The 16597-nt window shown below is 34.8% G+C and overlaps 2 pseudogenes; both read left to right on the top strand.

Annotated features, from left to right (window-relative positions):
* Positions 1-841: 841 nt before the first annotated feature.
* LOC124109227 (olfactory receptor 4C15-like) lies at positions 842-1754 on the top strand (annotated as a pseudogene).
* A 9967-nt stretch (positions 1755-11721) lies between these two features.
* On the top strand, positions 11722-12648 carry LOC124109237 (olfactory receptor 4C15-like; annotated as a pseudogene).
* Positions 12649-16597: the final 3949 nt, after the last annotated feature.

Below are 16597 nucleotides of genomic sequence, written 5' to 3' on the forward strand. Positions count from 1 at the left end.
AAGTGTGTTTCACTGGGATTTTAGTTTAGAAGTAAGAAAGCTTACCAGTAATCATAAGCATGCTTTAATGTTAAAGGTTAATGAAATAATTATTGGTATGCTTTAAAGTTAAAAGTGAATTATAGGTCAGGAGACATGTAGTCAAGTTGCATAGCCTAGCACCTAGTGATTGAGGTAAAAATGTAAAAGCTTTATTGTGATTGGCAAAGGTTACAGGAACATATTTTAAACAATATGCTCAACATCTCAGGTAATCAATGTATGTCAGAAAATATCGTAACTCATGAAAATTATGTAAACCAAAGACGTTTCACCCTTTGAAGCTATCCATTAAATACCTGAAAAAACACCTGCAAAAAAGGTATGAAAATAAAGGCCCCTCTAGGGGCAGCAGATTTTTTCTGGGGGCTGCTCATAACTTGCAACCTGTTGTCCCGACTCTTCTTCTTTCGCTGACACCACTCCTCCTTCAGGATCCCTGGGTTCCCCACCAGGGGCTGGACCCTGGCAATAAGTAGTCTGGCATGTGTTTATACTCCTATAATCCCAGAGGCTCAGAAGGTGAAGGCAGAAGGATTGGAAGTTCAAAGCTGGTCTCAGAACCTTAGCAAGACCCTAAGTCATTTAGTGAGAATTTCTCAAAATTAAAAATTTTAAAAAGGTTTTGGGATGTATCTAAGTGGTTATGCATGGCAAGGTTCAGTGACTTGTACAAGAAAAAAATCATAAGTATATAAAAGCTTGTTGGTGTGATGATTACTATTAAAACTAGTGTGATGTAATTTTTTGTTCTACTTGCAGAACCACATCATCAGTTTTATGTTAACCACTTTGTAAAATCATGAAGAACCAAAGCTTCATAACTGAATTTGTCTTCATGGGGCTTTCACAGAATTCTACTATTCAGAAAATATTATTTGTTGTGTTTTTGTTGGTCTACATTGCGACTATTGGAGGCAACATGCTGATTGTAGTGACCATCCTCTGTAGCCCTGCACTGCTGGGTTCCCCCATGTACTTCTTTTTGGTTGTCCTGTCCTTCCTGGATGTGTGCCATTACACCAAAGATGGTTGTGGACTCCATTCATGAAAGGAAAACCATCACATTTGAAGGATGCATGATTCAACATTTTACTGAACACTTATTTGGTGGGGCAGAGATGATAATCCTCACAGCCATGGCCTACGACCGCTATGTGGCCATTTGCAAGCCCTTGCACTACCCTTCCATCATGAACTGGAGGCTCTGTGGCATTCTGGTGGGGGTGGCCTGGACAGGGGGCTTCTTGCATTCCATCATTCAGATTCTCTTTACTTTCCAGCTGCCCTTTTGTGGCCCTAATGTCATTGATCATTTCATGTGTAACTTGTCCCCATTATTGAAGCTGGCCTGCACCGACACTCGCATACTAGGTCTTCTGGTGATCGCCAGCAGTGGGTTAATCTGCATCATCAACTTCTCCTTGTTGCTGGTCTCCTATGGCATCATCTTGTTCTCCCTGAGAAAACACAGTGCTGAGGGGCGGAGGAAAGCTCTGTCCACCTGTGGATCTCACATTACTGTTGTGGTTTTGTTTTTTGTCCCATGCATATTTATATATGCACGACCTCCATCTATATTCTCTTTTGATAAAGAAGTGGAAATGTTTTACACTGTCTTAACTCCCTTGCTCAATCCTTTGGTTTACACACTGCGAAACAAGGAAGTGAAAAATGCCATGAGGAAATTGTGGAAGAGACTTGGTGATCTCTAATAAAATATAAATAATTCAGTACAAAAAATAGAATGTAAATATAAAGAAGATAATATTTAGTAAAATAAATATTTTTTGGCATGTTCCTTATATGGAAAGAGATTACATAATTCTAAGAAGCATTATACTGAGTGTGGTATTTAAAAGTAATATTTTCAATATGAGATCATGATTTCACTCAGAGTTGCCTACTCAATTCTGCCATATGAAAATTAAAGATAGTTCAATTTTATACTTTCTGAAATTTATTAAAAAGAAGAAGGAATTTAAGAATAATTTTCATTAATATTATGCTTTCAAGAATAGAAAAAACTTTTTTTGAAGAAAATAGTAGAAATTGGAACATTCCAAGTGAAAAGAATGTTAATGTTCTCTCTGATAGTGAAGTCAGTGTTTCTGATGTAGAATATCAGGATTTAAGAACATCAGAGAGAAGATCTTTTAAGCACCTGCATCTTTGCATTTCATCTTAAATGTGGATCCAGTATCATCTGCTAGAGTTGAGTTACTTCTTGAATTTGAGAGATAAAAATCTGATTGTTCCAATTCTGCCTATGGTAGTGGTACCTAAAGTTACTGCAGAGAATTTGGAGTTCAGCATTGAAGTCATTTATCCTATTACAATCAAAGGTAACCCCTATGACACCACACTACTAACCCTATCAGGTCAAAACTACAGGTATAGTGAGCGCAGTTTCCCCACACCCTAACTGAGAGAATAGAACACAGTAGAACCAGATATAAAAGCAAATTTTCAAAAGAGGATTAGCTAGATTTGACTCGATGATTTTCATTTTCCTCAGTTCATGTACCTAGGTGCAAATAACTCATTTGTACAATTATCAATAGATAATTACAATTTTTAAACATATTTGGTGTCATTACTATGTTTTGCTAGCCTCAGATTGTCAAGTGTCACGGGTGATAAATTTATTGAGAGTTAAATACTTAATTTTTTCTCTAGCAAAAAACAAAGTAACAACAACAAAAAGCAAAAACAAAACAAAACAAAACAAAATAATCCCTGCTGACATGCCAGTAGAGTATTATGGACAAAAATAGTAAATCATCTATTTTTTTCCTCTCCTCAATTTTTCATGTGACCCTCAAAGTAAAACAGCATTTTAGTAGTCTTTCTCATAATAGACATGCAAACGATACCTGTAATTTCATTGCTCACCCCTGAAAATGTAGTTCAAGTATTACATTGTTAAGTCTAAAACCTCACCTGGGACAATGTGGGTGTCCTTCAGGAGACCAAGAGTGTGACAAGGCTCAGACATGAGAGTATGCTTCTCCTTGGCCTTTTCCTTTCTTCACATCTGCCTGTCCTCAAAGCAGGAGTAGCTTCTTCATGCCCTCTGCCTTCCAAGATCCTCATATTTTACTTCATTTTCACTAGGAACTAGTTCAAGAAGTATGGATCTGCTAGATTGGCGCTATTGCTTTATGTATCTGTAACACTAAAATTAGAAATATAGCTATAAAATAAAACTATTCTGGCCAGATAGCACTGACCAACACCAATTCATGTTTGATGTACCATACACTCAAATTCAACATTTATTTTAAAATTATTTTAATGCCCAACATTGCATTGTGAACTCTGTTTTTATGTACAATGAGAAAATCCACCAATATTCAGCAGGGGAGTAAACAAATACTGAAAGACATCTACGCAACCTTTTTCACTTCCACTAGTTTATTGAACAACAGTAATTCAAAATTCTCCCCCAAACCATGGTTGCTTTGCTTTTCCATTTTATTTTCTATGCTGATTACTTTAGGCATGGTGAAGCTCTTTCCAATATTTTCAGCTTTTATTCTATTTCACTGTTATGCTAATTATAATTTAACCTGTTATAGTTTCTGTAGTTATTCAAAGAGTTTTCAGAAACACATTATATTAATGTAAAAATATGAATTTAGAAAAATGTCTCTGGATATCTGAGAGAAGAAAATACACCTAGAACAAGATCCTAATTTTAAAACTTTATTCAGAAATGACATCTTGTGAAATCATAAGTCAGATACATTCTTGACTTTGTTCAATGTCTTATTTAGGTTTTCCCCCCTAAACTATGCTCTGTCTACCATGGATCGTGGCTCACTTTTGCACTGTGGGTATTACTTTGTCCGACTTTCAGATTATCTTTCTTCTGTGGCTCTTAGTAAAATGCCATTTTCCTTTTTGCTCTGACTCCTCCCCTTGTCCTCTAATCATTTAAATATTTTTCTCACTATTGTTTTTCAATATGTGTATAAATTGACATTCTTTTTGATTCTTCCTGAAGATTGCATCCATTAGTGTAGTCAGAACACTTGAAAAGGCCAGTGTTTTCTTACCTGTCTGTGGCTTCTTGGATTTATATTGGCTCTTCCTGGATGGTTAGAATGTGGGCTTTGTGTGGCATGAGGGGAGGTGTATCAGGAGAGTCATTTCAGGGAGTTTGAAAACTTGGGTTCTCCTCCTGGATCTCTGATTGCTCGCTACAAAACTCTACTTCTCACTTTAGCATGAGCTGTGCACAGTGGTTTTAATATATTGTAAAATATTTAAATGAATAATGTTGAAGTAAAAATGAGAGAATGATACATTAAATATTATATGATTCAATAAATATGCACACATTTTAATACTTGGCGACATTAGCAAGTAAGTTACCTGCTTGGTGCAATCCAGAACAGTTTTTTCTGAGCAGCTCATGTTTAAACTGGTGCTGTGTCCACAGTAGAAATGGAGAGTGGAGGTGAGAGCAGAGGAAGGGTTGATGGTGGTGAGACAAGGAGCAATCAGGGAATGTATTCAGGAGGGACAGCTGTTGTTAGTCTGAAACATGGATGAGCTCAAGCCCAGGAGGACAAGTGCAAAGGGAGATAGTGGTACAGGCATCTTTAAAAGTCATGGTGAGCATCTCAAACAGTGCATCTGAAATCTGAAGTAATTATTTTGTTATGTTTAGGAATCATATATTAACTGCCCTGTTTTACTTCTCAAGTGATAGAAAGGAAGTAAAAAGCTGGGAGTAGTTGGAAGAGTGATGAGAATTTGTACTACCTGAATTTTCTCCTTCTCTACAGAAATAAAATAAGCATCTCAATAAAAGCCTGTGAGGATTGACCTGAAGGATTGTAGGGTTGGCCATTATCACATTGGGATTCATGTCATCTCAGCCTCAATTTTTGGTCTGCAAGCTCCAATGATTTTCACAATGAAAACCAAGAATAACTCACCCAAAGGGAGAAAGATTTTTGTCTGCTATTAAACTGTATACCACATTTTTATAGAATATATGAGTAACAAATACTGTATAAAACTTGTTTCCTATGTCTGATAATATAAAATGATCCTCTTAAAGCTGAGGAAATATGTTTAGTACTTTTGTACCCACAGATAACAGTACATAGTAAGTCTTCTGAGCCTTCCAGAAGAAACAAATTGGCAAGTCCACAACCACCTATAGATGGTACTTGGGAAGTCCTCATTCTAGTCTTTGTTATATGGGGACCACCATGAGTCAGGTTGTATATTTTGCCCTGAGTTACTAAATGCAGGGAATAGAAAGATGGATATATTCAATGGGTGTCTGGCATCAGAAAAGGGGTAGGATCTTCATTATGGATGATTTCCAAGTCCAATTGTGTGTAACTTAGGTTTAAAAAAAAGAGAGAGAGATAAAATTCAATTAAAATTTTTTGAGTGACATTTATTCTTTGGTGTGGCTTAATTGAAAAGCTCTATCATATTTTTATGCCTCCAAATTTTATACTTACTTAATAAATAAATTATCCAAATTTCATAACCATACATTCATGGTCTATCTGAATAACTGGTTTTCAGGTTTTGTTATTGATTTTTCGTTTGACATTGGAATCTGGCTAACTGGAAATTTTACATTGATCTTTTTGTTCCCAAAAGTGCTTTCTTTCTTATTTCCATTTATTTTTCTTATCCCAAATGTCCTCACTCCTCTGATTTTTCATATCTCTAGTTATGAGCCTTTTCACAACCTAAGATCTATTTTATTGTTATTTTTATTAACATCAATATTCAAGATGCCATGCACTTTAAACTCATTTTGTTTGTTTATATTTACTAAAGTTTTTTTTGATCTGTCATTCATACCTTCTCATCTATGTGAAAAAGTCTAGGATGATCTGTGGTATCAACATATGTCACTCAGCAAAGGAACTCTGTGTTTTAAAGCAGTTATGCAGGCATCTGCATTATAGGTAAATTATAGGTAAATGAACAGTTGAATAATGGAATTTACCTCTTGGGAAGCCAGTGCTGATAAGATAGGTTTTAGAATCATTTATGTTCTACAGGGGAAGACCAAGGGACTGGATGAATGTCAGATCCCTGGTGGGCAGTGTGGTGTGGTTTGACAGGAGGCAGTGTGGCTTCAGAATTTCAATGCTGATTACTGAGATAACACACTTTACAATCTGGTTACACATATGTGTTTAAGAATCTAGTTGAGAATTTGATTATCTGGATTGATGTTTGCAAGGTTTAAATTGCCTGGCCACTCTCTCCTCCTACTGATTACAGTATGTGGCTGTGGGACTGTGGACATTCAACAAATATCACATTTTCGAATTCAGTGATTAAGTCCATAGACTGTGGATATGACAGTCCTTTAGTGTCTCACCCTTTCTTATGAATCCATAAAATTAGCACTTTTTATGGAGGGTGAATAGACATAAAATTAGACACGATACAGAATTTAGATACTGAAAATATAGAAAATTGTTTATGAGGGTCCTTGTGAGGGTGTTTAAGAAGCTATGTCCAAGTTTTCCCTAAATATCATTTTAAATCCTATGTTCTTTGACATTAATTAGGTCTGGTATAATATCTTTCAAATAAATGAAAAGAGGAAATTTCCTCCAATCTCCTCTTTAAATTTGTTTTTGTTTTTAAAATTATTGTTTTATAAGTTCAGTTTCTGAGAGAAATGTAACATTTCAAGTAATGCATCCTATACACATATTTTATATGAAATATTTTTCTTTAATAAGTACTCCTTGCTGTAGTACATTTTCCATATGGACAGGTGGATGATGGTTTATCACAGAACTCTGTTTTTACATTTCCTATGCACAAGCATTTGGTCTGACTCCTGCAAGAGACAGTATGTTCTGTTCCCAAATACCCACTTCTCTATTCCTGAGTATCATGGGAAATGAAAGCTTGTACAGATAGAAACACAAGGGCATGAAGACAAGAAAACAGAGAAACAAACAAAACCTCTAATTGCTTGGGACATAATTCTTGAGCAATTGAAAAAACCACACAAAGTTATGTCTTGGCACATATGCTGATGAATAATTTCTCCCTTGGGGGAACCAAACAGTAATTCTACAGGTGAATGACCTATGATGGAAGCCTCTTTAAAGTCCAGATGGAAATCCAAGAGAAACTTTTGCTCCTTTTTGTTTCTTTGTTCCTTAGACTGCTCTGGAAGAGCAGTGGGGATGGTTGACTGTCAGAGAGGCTCTTCTTCTCTGTCTCAGGGGTTGAGAAAATATTGGGTATAGACATCACAGTTTGGAGAGCACAAGTGAAGATTTCTCCTGAGAACTGCAGAGGCCATCACTAGTAATTTCAAGGAACTGACACACAGTGAGATTTATAGTTTACAGTTTGAATTTTCATAGTTGATTTCAAATTGTGATGCAGTGCTTAAAAGGGTGGGTCGTGTAGCAGTGCCTAGGTCTGTGCACAGAATGTGTCTGTCAGCAATTGTGCACTTGGTATAACTGTGTGACCTTTACAGCCTCAGAATTTTCATGTTGAATGAGGATTACAAAACTAGCAAGCTCAAGGGATGTGGAATCAATAAAATAATACATGTGGAACAAACAGTACATAGTTGACACAGAATATGAATAGTTCAATGAATAGAAGCTCTTGCTGAGAATAGAAAGTAAGCAGCTGTCAGTGTGCAGAGTTGTGCAAAGGGATGAACACTTCTCAATGTGACCACCCCAGGAGGGGTGCAGCACCCATAGTTCATGCAGTTAATGCTGTGAGGGACCCTCAGCAATCTCAGATGCAGATCCAACATATTTGAGGATATGGTTACTGAGAAAGGGAAAACCACAGGATGTTCTAGGACAAATGCAGACACATTAAACTTCTGTTGTAAAATGTGAATTTCAAACTGATATCAGTAAATGCATAAAGGGTGAGGAGGGCTGGGCCTCTGGTAGCGCCAATAATGGAAGATTCACCCCAGGTCACAATTTTAACTTTAGATTCCCTGTTATGGTAGTGTGTTGCTTCCACCTTTGTAAGTGAATTGTCCTTAAACCTCACATCCATTCTGTGAGCTGTTCTGATGATGGAGAGTCTTGTGTGGTTTTTGCTAATTATGTTCAATTATAAATATTCTCATCACAGTAACCAAACATTTATTGCAAATGAAAAGACTTTATCATTGCAATTTTTGATCTCCTGGATAACAAAACTCTATTTAAATTATCCATACAAATGGAGGAGAATGAGTATAATGTTTTTATTTCTTCCTTAACATGTTGCAAAATGTTTTCCCTTCTATTTCCTTACATCATTGATTATGGTTTTATTCATTACATCATGTGATATGAATGCAAAGGTCTGATGTAAACAGACATGTTTCTCATTGAATATTTGAGCTGTGTTTTTGTTTCTTATGTTACTGCAGCATTTTCCATTCTAAAACATCCTCATGATGTTTTTAGAGTTTGAATAATTAGGAGAAAGAATACAAACATCATTAGATTATAGAAGTATTTGCCAATATATTTTCAAAAGGAGTACATTTAAATTTTTTTTTAGATTGCTATTCTTGTGATTCATTCAGTCCTTTAATTCACTTTGTGTATGATTGTGCTGCTTAAAAATGGTGAAGTCAGTATTATTGTATTCATTTTGACTTCTATTGTGAACCCCATGTTCATAATTTCTCTGTATTTGGCCCTGTGGTCAGGCAGCTTAAAGCATAGGGCTTTGTTTAATGGCACATTGCTGTTAGACATTGAGGCTGGAATTGTAGCTATTTGACAGCAGAAATTGATCATGCTTTTCTTTCTATTAACTTTTCATTTGGAGTAATTTTAGATAAACCACAAAGGTGCATACATTTCCTGCAAAATTCCTGCAGAAGAGACAATTTGCCTTAATATTATTAGCTTACATTATTATGAGTGTATTTGTCAATCTGTGACATGAACATAGATATATTTTTATAAATAAAACCAGATTTCATTCATATTTCACTAATTTTGCCACTATTGCCATTTTGATATATCAAGATTCAATCCAAGACAATGACTTTTATTTAAGAAAATGAGCATTTAATGATTTAAAACTCTAAACCTTGTGATCATAAACCATGAGGGACAACATATTCTCCATGTCAGATATTTACCACTAATATTCAGAATTATTTTCCTTTGGGAAAAAAAGGGATTGTTTGTTTACATTCAACAACATTTCAATTAAGCAGTGGTATTGCTCTTAGACTACCTAGAAAGCAGAAGTGGAGAGATAAGATGTCTATAATTATTAGACAATTCACAGAGTTTGTTTTATGTTGTTTTCTTCAATTTCCTACTCTGTTTGGTTTTCTTTCATGGTGAAGCAATCTGAAGGAGGCGTGGATACAGGTGGGTCTGAGTCCACAATAACATAATGAGGGGCTACTAGAAACATTCAAAAGTGCAGTACATTTCAAAATATTATTTCTTCCTGCTAATGAACACTCGTGTTTTTATGTTTATGCATTTATCTGATTTCCATAAGAAACCTATTTATAGAAAACTCATAAATAGAAGAAAAATAACTTGAGCCTAAAAGAATTTTAAGAATTTTACATAACCTGATCTGGCCTCAGAATAAACAGAAGGATCTGGATTTGAATCTAGGTTTACACAATCTGGCACAGATATGCTTACTCATTTCTTTTCTCTGTCTTTCCTGCTTTGGTCCTAGAGTAAGATGAACACTGCTGGTTTATGCATTGCTATTCTTTATTCTATAATAAGTGGTTTCCAATGGATCCAATTACATTCAGACTTTGTTTTATATTGTTTTCTTTTAAGTGGCTATGAAATTGAAAGTACAGATGTTGGGCAGGAATGACCTGAGAACACAATTAAAATGGTTTTAAAGAAAGCAAACAAATAAGTATTAATTTGCACAATATATATTAATTCATTGTAAGAACTTTAAATTGTTTCTGTTTACTCTAAATGGGAATCATAAACACAGTTGAGTTTTTATTCTTACATAAAACCCACCAAACTTCATCTTTTTAAATAAACATATATACCTAGAAATGTAGAAAAATTTAAATGGACACATTCATATGCTATTTGAATGATACATTTTAGTTACATATTTAAGTGAGAATATTTTCATTCATTCTTTGAAGCTGTGTTTGTGAACTGATGTCAAGAGTTTAGGTAATTGCTTGGATGATTTTTTGAGGAGTTTTTTTTGCAGGCAAGGCTGCAACTGGTAAAGGCCTGTCATCATAAGCAACATTTCCACAATTTGACCCTCATGATAACCCTGGGAGGTGAGATAAATGAACATCTCTGACTGATGAGATAGTCTCATCAATTTGAAACATTTATCTTGAGTTATATCTGATGAGAATGGATCATGTTGCAGTAAGCACTGGCAAAGGATGAATGAAGCCTCTAGACTTTGGCTGACAGCTAACCTCTTCTCTTCCTTACCTAGGTGGTTATTGCTGATTTGCATGTCTAGGGGAATGGCCATTCCTCATCACTTGTTGGGTTTCCTTCACCAAATTGCCTCATCCTAACATGAACAAGGAATTAGAGGCTTCAAGGTTCATAAGTGGACAGAAATTCTAGAAAGATCAGCCTGCAGTGAAGTCCTTGCTGGAAAAGAAAAATTCCCACCCATTTCCTGTTGATCCAGGAGAAAGTTCAAGCATCTGTTGTTTACTTGAACATAAGGTCTTTAAGGTTGAGTTTCTAATTGGTAGAATGGGATGATAACACCTAACACAGACTGGCTTCTAGACAATGAGTTCTGAGCTGGAGCTGGCCTTGAATTCACTCAGGGATCAAGATAACCCTCAGAACTAATTATAATTAATAACAAAATCAACAAAACCTATATATGTTTCATGAATATTTTAGAATTAGAAACTTTCCCATGAATTCTCCTTTTTTTAAAAAAAGCACGAGTTAATTTATTTGAAGGCCAATTCATCTTGGATTTTTAAAGAAACATTTTCAAGTACCTCTTAAAGTGCATGTTTTTCTACTTCTTTTTGTAGATAAGACAGTCTCCACTAACAATTGGCATGCTGCTCTCCATGGCAGGCATGGTGAATAAATCACTGTCCTTCTGCAGTGTCAGAATGGTTTGTATTCATTTGCCTTGGAAATCAATGATAAATTTTCAATATAACTTGAAAACAAAACAAAACAAAACAAAATCTATTCTTCTTTAACATGTGTGCATGCTTTCTTTTTCCCCTTTTAAAACTCTGGATTTTTGAAGTATTCTACAGTTCATCCCTACCAAAAGTTTTCTGACCTCTGATAACTACAGTCAACAAATTTTTCATTTTTTTCAGTGATAATATCTCAATAAGTAGTACTCATAAAAATAATAATAAATGCTTATAATTAGTCTGGCATGTGGGTATACTCCTGTAATCCCAGAGGCTCTGAAGGCTGAGGCAGGAAGATTGGAAGTTTGACATTCATCTCAGCAACTCAGCAAGACATTCCTGAGACTTTGTGTTGAAAAACTAAAAAAGGGCTGGAGATGTGTCTTAGTGGTTATAAAACACAAGGTTTAATTACTGGTACAAAAAAATCATAAGTATATAACAGCTTTTTGGTGTGACTATTACTATTAAAATTAGTTTGATGCAATTTTTATTCTACTTGCAGAACCACATCATCAGTTTTATATTAACCATTTCTTAAGATTATGAGAAACCAAAGCTTCATAACTGAATTTGTCTTCATGGGGCTTTCACAGAATCTTAATGTTCAGAAAATATTATTTGTTTTGTTTTTGTTGGTCTACATTGCAACTATTATAGGCAATATGCTAATTGTAATGACCATCATCTATAGCCCTGCACTGCTGGGCTCCCCCATGTACTTCTTCTTGGCTGTCCTGTCCTTCCTGGATGCCTGCTACTCCTCTGCCATCACACCAAAGATGGTTGTGGACTCCATTCATGAAAGGAAAACCATCTCTTATAAAGGATGCATGATTCAACTTTTTGCTGAACACTTATTTGGTGGGACAGAGGTGATCATTCTCTCAGCCATGGCCTATGACCGCTATGTGGCCATTTGCAAGCCTTTGCACTGCTCTGCCATCATGAACCAGAGGCGCTGTGGGGTTCTGGTGGGGGTGTCCTGATCAGGGGGCTTCTTGCATTCTATCACATTGGTTCTGTCCACTTTCAACCTTCCCTTTTGTGGCCCAAATGTCATTGATCATTTCATGTGTGACCTGTACCCATTACTAAAGCTGGCCTGCACTGACACTAATGTCCTAGGCCTTCTGGTGATTGCCAACAGTGGGTTTATCTGCATCATCAACTTCTCCTTGTTGCTGGTCTCCTATGGTGTCATCTTGTTCTCCCTGAGAAAACACAGTGCTGAGGGGCGGAGGAAAGCCCTGTCCACCTGTGGATCTCACATTATTGTTGTGGTTTTGTTCTTTGTCCCCTGCATATTTATATATGCACGACCTCCATCTATATTATCTTTTGATAAAGAAGTGGAAATGTTTTACACTGTCTTCACTCCCTTGCTCAGTCCTTTGGTTTACACACTGCGGAACAAGGAAGTGAAAAATGCCATGAGGAAATTGTGGAAGAGACTTGGTGATCTCTGATAAAAAATAATTACAGCACAAAAAATATAATGTAATATATATATATATATATATATATATATATATGTAATATAATGTAAATATATATATATATATATATATTTACATTATAAAAATATAATGTAATATATATATATAATATATATATGTTATTATTTAGTTAGACAAACATTTTTTGGCCTTGTTCCTTATATGGAAAGTGATTACTTAATTCTAAGAAGACATGATACTGAGTGGGAGATTTAAAATTAAGATTTTCAATATGAGATCACAATTTCACTCAGTGTTGCCTACTCAATGCTGTCATATGAAAATTAAAGATAGTTTGATTTTATTCTTTCATAAATTTATTAAAAATTGGAGGGAATTTAACTTATAAGAATTATTTCCATTCATATTACACTTTCAATTGTAGAAAAATTCTTATGGAAGAAAATATGAGAAATTAGAACATTTCAAGTGAAAAAAATGTTCTGATACTGAAGTCAATGATTCTCATGTAGAATATCAGGATTTAAGAACATCAAAGAGAAGAACTTTTAAGGCACCTGCATCATATCACTTCATTTAAATTGTGAATCCAGTATCATCTTCTAAAGTTGATTCACTTCTTGAATATGAGTGATTAAAATCTGATTGGTCCAATTCTGCCTATGGTAATGGTCTCCTGGGTCATGTGACCACCTTATACCAATCAGCTACTGCAAAGAAGTTGGAGCTCTTCAACAGGGAGTCAGCAATGATGTCTTTTATTCTCTTACAATGAAAGGTAACTCCTGAGACACCACAAAATTAGCCATATCAGACCAAAGGTACAGGTGTACGGGCACACTTTCCCCACACCCCAACTGAGGGAATAGAACACAGAAGAACCAGATGTAAATGTAAATTTTCAAAAGAGGATTAACTAAAGATGACTTGATGATTTTCATTTTCCTGAGTTCAAATAACTTATTTGGGCAATTATCAATAAATAGATCATTTCAATTTATAAACATATTTCGTGTCATTACTATGATTTTTTAGTCTCGGGTTGTCAAGTGTTATGGGTGATAAATTTATTGAGTTAAATATTTATTTTTTCCTAGGAAAAAATAAAACAAAACAACAACAAGCACAGCAACAAAAACCATTGCTGACATGCCAGTTGAGTATTACAGAAAAAAATAGTAAATCATCTCTTTTTTCCCTCTCCTCAATTTTTCATGCCACCCCCAAAGTAAAAGAGTTTATAAGTAGTCTTTCTCATAATAGACATGCAAATGATACTAGTAATTTCATTGATCACCCCTGAAAATGTACTTCAAGTATTACATTGTTAGTCAAAAACCTCACCTGAACAATGTGGGTGTCCTACAGGAGACCAAGAGTGTGACAAGGCTCAGACATGAGACTATGCTTCTCCTTGGCCTTTCCTTTCTTCACACCTGCCTGTTCTCAAAGCAGGAGTAGCTTCTTCATGCCCTCTGCCTTCCAAGGTCCTCATACTTTACTTCATTATCACTAGGAACTAGCTGAAGAAGCTGCTACATTGGCTCCATTGCATTATGTACCTGTGAAGCCAAGATTTAAAATGTAGCTGTAGGGTACAACACTGTTTTGGCAAGATTGCACTGACCAACACCAATTCATGTCTGCTCCCTCATATGCTCAAATTCAAACTCAATTTTTTTTTAATGGCCAACATTTTCATCATGGATTGTGTCGTTATATATAAGGAGAAAATCCGCTAACATTCAGTAGGGAGATAAACAAATACTGAAAGACATCTAGCCAAAAGTTTCATTTTCACTAGTTTATTGAACAACAGTGATTCAAAATTCTCTCCCAAACCATGGTTGCTTTGGTTTTCCATTTTATTTTCTATGCTGAATACTTTAGGCATGGTGAAGCTCATTCCAATATTTTCAGCTTTTAGTCTATTTAACTGTTATGCTAATTATAATTTAACCTGTTACAGTTTTTGTCGTTATTCCAAGAGTTTTCTGAAACACATTATGATAATGTAAAAGTGATAATTTAGAAAAATGTCTCTGGATATCTGAGAGAAGACAATACATATAGAACAAGATCCTAATTTTAAAATGTTATTCAGAAATGACATTTTGTGAAATCATAGGTCAGATACATTCTTGACTTTGTTCAATGTCTTATTTAGGTTTTCCCTCCTAAACTATGCTTTGTCTACTATGGATTGTGGCTCACTCTTGCACTGTGGTTATTATTCTTTCTGATTCCCAGATTATCTTTCTTCTGTGGCTCTTAGTAAAAATACCATTTTCCTTTTGACTCTGACACCTCCCCTTGTCCTCTCATCATTTAAATATTTTTCTCACCATTATTTTTTAAATATATGTATAAACTAACATTCTTTTTGACTCATCCTGAAGATTGCATCCATTAGTGTAATCAGAACACATGAAAAGTCCAGTGGTTTCTTCCCTTATTTCTCTATGGATTCTCAGATTTATATTGGCTCCACCTGGATCCTTGGAGTGTGAGTTTTGTGTGGCGTATGGGGTTGTGTATTAGACAGTCATTTCATGAAGTTTGAAAACTCAGGTTTTCATCCTGGACCTCTGATTGCTCCCTACAAAACTCTACTACTCACTTTAACATGAGCTGTGCACAGTGGTTTGAATATATTATAAAATATATTAAATGAATAATGTTGAAGTAAAAATGAGAGAATGATACCTTAAATATTGTATGATTCAATTAATATGCACACAGATTAATAATTGAGAACATTAGCAAGTAAGTTACCTGCTTGGTGCAATCTGAAATGGCTTTTCTGAGAAGCTCATGTTTTTAAACTGGTGCTGTGGCCACAGTAGAAATGGAGAGTGGAGGTGAGAGCAGATGAAGGGTTGATGGTGTGAGACAGGGAGTGATCAGGGAAAGTATTCAGCAGTTGTTAAATTGGAACATAGATGAGTTCAAGCTCTAGTAGAAAAGGCAGATGGTACAGGGAGCTTTCAATGTCATGGTGAGCATCTCAACCAGTGCATTTGAGAACTGTAGAAATATTCCATCATGTTTATGAATCATCATATTTTCAAATGCACACACAAATATGTGTATATGTACACATACACATGTAGGCACACATACACACAAACACACATTTATTTGTTTATTTTTGGTACCAGTGTTTGAACCCATGGATGCTTGTCCACTGAGTCCTATATCCAGCCCCTTTCTTTTTTTCTTTTGAGACAGTGTCTTGCTAAGTTGCTTAGAGCTCTGTTAATTTGCTGAGGCTGGCTTTAATATGCATCTTACTAAAATGTCAAGATTGCTAAAGATGATTTGTCATAAAATGACATATGATGAGAAGGGCATAATTTCAGAAAAAAATCTATAAAAAATGTAAAAATTGGTTTGTAACATATGAATAAGATGTAATTTTATAAACATGATATAATTTATATTTCATAAGATAATTTTTTATAATAATAAAGTAACATCATAACATTTATTTTGCAAATGCCTCAACTTTTCTGGAAAAATTATCAAGCTTTATACATGGGGCAGCCATACTTGTATATGAGAAAAAAGAATATAAAGGGATACACACATACAGATATGTCTATAAATGTTTTAGGATGTGCTTTTACAAGATAAGATTGGTTATTTCTAGAGAGTAGAAAAGTAGATTCAAATAATCTAAAAAGAGATGTTAATTTTCTTCTTACATTTTTCTGTTTACTCTGTTTTACCATGATCATTATTCTATAATAATTTTTCTATGATAAATATATATTATTCTATAATAATTATATAGTTAATAGTGGAACACAAAATTTTGAAAATAATTTTGAATAGTTATCAATAACACTGATAGTCACTTACATTTGAGTAATAATATATCAATTGGTAAATTATTCTAAAGTTATTTGTAGACCCATTAATGAGAGTGAAAATTTGAAATAGCATAAATATTCCA

The sequence above is a fragment of the Marmota monax genome, unplaced genomic scaffold (genome assembly GCF_021218885.2).
Source record: "Marmota monax isolate L192 unplaced genomic scaffold, Marmota_monax_Labrador192_F-V1.1 WCK01_AAM20220418_F8-fsc00588, whole genome shotgun sequence".
Taxonomy (NCBI): Eukaryota; Metazoa; Chordata; class Mammalia; order Rodentia; family Sciuridae; genus Marmota; species Marmota monax.